Genomic DNA, 5,284 nt, shown 5'->3' on the forward strand with positions numbered 1-5,284 from the left:
GAGAGCGAAGTGGTCTGTTGGGATAATATGGTACTATGAGGTCTTTAAGGTATGAAGGAGCTTGATTATGAAGGGATTTGTATGTGAGAAGAAGGATTTTAAATTCTAGTCTATATTTTACAGGGAGCCAAAGAAGAGAAGCCAATATAGGAGAAATATGATCTCTCTTGCTAGTTCCTGTCAGGAATCTGGCTGCGGCATTCTGGATTAATTGGAGGCTTTTTATGGAGATATTGGGACATCCAGATAGTAATGAGTTACAGTAATCTAGCCTTGACGTAACATCATCACCTGAATTTCCCTGCCAGAGGATCAATAAAGTGTCATTCTACTCTGATTTATGCAGAAAACCAGGAAACTGCAAACATTTCCATTACTTTTTTTTGAAACTGTAATTCACCCCAGCTCTTATTGGACTGTCTTTGAGATATTAAACACTAGATGTCATAAAATCTTCTTTATTAATTTAAAAAACAATGTATTCTGCTTGGTTAATAGATATAGTAGTTATAATACTGATATTAATTATGTATGTTTTTTTTTTTAAATCAGATGTACAATGTGTGATTTGGGTGTAATGTTTGAGATGAAGATCAGATTACATTTTATGCCCAACCTTTGCAGAAAACCAAAAGATTCCAAACAATACCATTACTTATTATTGCAGCTTCATTTGTTTGACAGTGGCTATATACTGTAATTGATTGATCTTGAAAATAGATATCAGTGTGGTGGGAGGCTTTGATCTGTTGTGTTTATTTTATCGTTTAGTGATTGATGTATCCCTTCCATCAATATCATTTTCAGTCAACATAAAACAGCTGCAGTAACTGTTGCTGAGGACAACTGAATTAATATTTTTATGTCGGCTCAAGAAAAATAACATTTTAACATTCACACAGTTCACACAAACCTCTAGAGATGCATCGATTTCTGCTCATGACATCTTTCTGGCTGCAGTTTTCTCATCTATAGCCAGGAGCAAAACGCATGGCCATAATACTTTAAGTTTGGAGACAAATAAACCTTTAACACAAGTTACTTTTGCTTGTAAGGCAACTCCTTACCCATGTTACCAATTAAAAGTTTGGACATACTTTGGACATACTGAATGAGTAATTTCGTTTAAACTTTTGACATATGTTATAGGTGACACCACAATGGCTCTTACTCTTTTGAATATCAGAGACACTGCCAGAAGCGTTACCTGGAAGATATGAAAGGCTACCAAAATGTTATATTTGTGATATGTGAAGGTGTCTGGAAAGACGGAAATATTAATACTTGTGCATACAGCTCCTTACGTATCTTAGAAAGAATATAATTGTCATGCATCTTGTGGGGTTCCTGTTGAATTAATAGTGAAGGTAATGGATTGTGATCAACTGAGTAAATAAAAGTAAGTGAATAATTTATCCCTGAATAGTGCTGACCAGCCTATGCCCTCAGGTCCTCATTCATCTCCTTCAGAGACAATAATGGGCACCAAAGCAAAGCTAGTAGTGTAAATGGCTTTAATGAAGGAATTATTACAGAAGTAATCTCTGGCTAGGCATGGATGGATAAATGGGATGGGTAAACTGGTCTTTGTTTATGTTTATTGAGCTGTTGGCTCTTATTTGTTTCATCTTATGTCTGCTTTGCATGAATTGTTTTACTCATTTAGAGAACATCTGTGTTTCAGACACATGATGGAAAGAAAGTAATTATGTCAGAGGAAACACCTAATCATATGTATATTTTTCTAATATTTCTCTTTCCTTGCATCTCAGCCAGATTCCCAAATTGTGTATAGAATGAGATTTGAGATGATAAGAGCTGAACAGAAATGACATTGAAAGAAAGTTCAATTTTTTTTGTGTTTGTCAGATCCCGGAAACTAGGTGTCCTCATTGGCCTGCTATTTTAAAGTGACTACCATTGTACTTCATTCTTACTGGCGAGCTACTGTTAGAGTGATACAATACTTATGTATATTTTGTGTTGAAGAATTGTCATTTTGCAGTTTAAAAGTATGTACAAGCACTACAGGTCTTAAGAGGAAACACATTGTCTCAAGCTTCAATGTTGTAAGTGATGGTTAAGCACAATGTTACAACAGCAGGATGTGTGCGACCAAGATATGCCTCAGGTCAGCACAATGAACTATCTGAGGAAATACCCTCGGTTGGTAATGTCTGTGCATTCAACTTGTGTGAATAAAAAGCAGTAACAGGGAAGTATCCGACAGAGTGCTGTGGGAGACTGACGCTGTAAAGTGCAGGCTCTGTCGGTACTCTCCTTGCTGCAAGAAATAAGCAAACGTTTGCTGTCTTTCTTAAGAGTGGTGAGTCCTTAGGTAAAGAACCCAACAGCTACTGTTCCCAAGAGTACGGAAAAGTGATTGTCTGCTGGAGACAGATTACGGTCAGTGGGAGCACTGACCCTGTTAAATGTGATGCTGGTCCATTTTTTTTCACATTTAGCTGATTTTGCATTCCTGTGGAAGTATTCAGTATTTGTATTTGAAGTATTTGTAAAACATGCATTTCTGTAACCGAATAATTGAGAATAGTGGACAAAGGAAGCAGTAGGTAACGTTAAGTGTACATTCATCAGTCACAGCTCCTGAATGTAGATCACACAGTCTCTGATTATCTGCAACATTTGTCTGTGACAATTTGTCATTTCTGGTGTAGCCTACTGTTTTACTTGGTTTCAATGAGTTGCACAAGCCAAAGAGTCAGTGCTATAGCCAAATAGTGGACCCAAGGTTGCAGACAAAAAGCTTTTATTGAGAACACAAGATATTAAGGTGATGTCATAAAGACAGAAGTGTGATCTGGTGCTGTGGTGTTATAGAGAGCTGTGTTAAATAGGAGTCCCTCTAATGGTCGATGACCGCCACGTTTCCGCAGGAAGACACATACAAACACAAGACACACAGAGAGACGGAGAACAGAGAAAGCAGAGGCAAAAGAAAACTCAACCTGCCAGGCAGCCAGAGTAGATGCCTGACACAATGCTTTTTAAAGACACAAAATCTATTTGAGAAAATGTTCTACCTTTAAGCCCCTAAAACGTCAAGCTTCATCATATAATTTACTTACTTTTTCTGCACATTTAGATCATGGCACGTTACACAGGTGAAGAAGCACTTCGGATGGTTCTGGACAGCGATGAAGAGTTTACTTTGTCCTCAGAGGAAGAATGCGACTCAGATGATGAATGTCTGCATTTTGAAGAACAACTGGACACAGCGGAGGATATAATTCCTGGCAAGTAATTTCCTCAGCCACATTTCTGACTGAAAGGCTCATTATGTGGGTCTTTGTCTTCTTAGGTGAAACACATGATTATTCATAAGCATGCATGCCTTCTTGCATATGCCCTTTCTACAAAAAAGGGCCTTAAAACAGTCAGTGTATTTTTTCTCTGAATGAGTGGACAAGATGATCTGCTAATTCCTGAGTTTCAATTAAAACTATTATAGCTGTCCCTTGAGTCAGTCTACTTTTGGGTCTTTTTGTTATCAGACAATCTTAACAGTAAACCCCAGTTATTTTTCTGATATTTGGCTTCAGGCAAATCAATGATAAATTTAAGTGTAACTTTTCTTTTAATGAATTTTCAAACTTGTCATACAACTCTAGTAAATTCGCCCCAAAATAATTTGGAAATGAGGTATAGTCTGTAGTACATCTTTCTGCAGATAAAACATTGTGCATGTCATAAATACCCTAAGAACTACATATAGTTTATATTTAAATTGAGGTGTTTTAAGGGTCAAAATGCACTTCAGAAGATCCAAACTCCTGCTATTACTTTAGTGTATTAGAAGACATAGATCAATCGATAACTGTATTAATCCCAGAAGGAAAATTCAAATAATGAATGAATGAGTTTTACAATCCAAGACTGATAACTAAGGCTAAATATAGTAGCTCACCTTACAGTGACACTCACAGCGCAGCAAAATTAAAGCATCAGCAGTTGTGTGTGAGTATACGAGTGGCGACATCAGCAAAACCCCACCAAATAATCCAGCAGAGCCAATGGTCAGAGGACAAGACAAACAGAAAAACCCAGCAATGAACAGACGCCCTGGGCCAGCAGATAAATGGCCTCCAAGGCACACTGAATGTCTCTCCTGGAAATCCCCTGGCAAGAATGCAGTCAGACCCACCCACAGCTAAGTGGCTGAAACTTGGCATAAACTGATGTCTCCCTTGTATATTGATTTATTACACCTAATCTTTAAATCTAAGTGACCTTCTCAATTTCAAACACTTCAAAATTGTGCTGCATAATCAAATGTGATCTTGAAGACCTTACTTTAATTATCACAGTATTCATTATTGTGCAGTAAAGCAGGTGTAATGCAAACACCATTAAGTATTTACAATAACCCAGAAAAGACTGCTCATAATTACATAATATAACAAGGTACTGAATATGCAGAAATTTAAAACTGAGAGATTATTTTATTTAGTTTTAATTGATATTGTTGTCATACACCACAATATAAAAATAAGAATTTATCTCATACTAAAGGGCTTTGTGATTTTTTTATTAGACAGAGCTCATGATTTAGTAACTGATTTAGTAAGATACTGCAGGAGCACTGTACAAATCTCATCAAAGTTTCTCAGTGTCACTCTGCAAAGTTTCTGTGTCAGTCATGACTGGAGAGGAAATTTCTAAATCTCTTCTTTTTTTCTTATTTTCATTTTGTCCATAAATGAAATTCAATAAAATCCACGCAAATGTGTACTTTCTGTTGTCATCTTTTAAAAGAGGTAAGGAACAGAAACCAAAATAAGCTGACAATGATCAAACATATTCTGTAACTTAAATTTCAGATTTTAGTTCATGATAGTCTACCAACATTGACCTTTCGTTTTCACAAACAAAAGAAGCAAGAGAATAGAACTAAATTTGTGTAGTTTATTGCTTCAGACATGAGTTAAACATTTTAATTAGTGATTTAATGTGACAAAAGGTGAAGTCGCTGATGAGCCTTGACAGTCAGAGTGATTTGTTTTTGAGATCTGAATAGTAAGGTTGTATTGAGGTCAGGTTTGTACTATGAAGATGTGAATGACTGCGCCATTCAGCTTGACCAGCCAACATGCTACCAAGTGGACATAGCTCTCCTCAAGGGAGGTAAGACCCACGGCAGTGCGGTCTGTGTTTACGGCAACGACGCCTGGTGTTGTGATGCTGTTGTAGCCTGCAAACACTGCTCACCCCTGGTGGAGTTCATGGTTATCAAGTGCTGGCTATTTTATCTGCCCAACCTATT

General features: G+C 37.0%; 1 long non-coding RNA gene across 1 annotated transcript; it reads left to right on the forward strand.

Annotated features, from left to right (window-relative positions):
* Positions 1-2,244: 2,244 nt before the first annotated feature.
* On the forward strand, positions 2,245-3,477 carry LOC113145801 (uncharacterized). The gene is made up of 2 exons (XR_003297277.2): positions 2,245-2,406; positions 3,107-3,477. It is a non-coding gene; the product is annotated as an uncharacterized LOC113145801 (long non-coding RNA).
* Positions 3,478-5,284: the final 1,807 nt, after the last annotated feature.

This window comes from Mastacembelus armatus, chromosome 7 (genome assembly GCF_900324485.2).
Source record: "Mastacembelus armatus chromosome 7, fMasArm1.2, whole genome shotgun sequence".
NCBI classification, from domain to species: domain Eukaryota; kingdom Metazoa; phylum Chordata; class Actinopteri; order Synbranchiformes; family Mastacembelidae; genus Mastacembelus; species Mastacembelus armatus.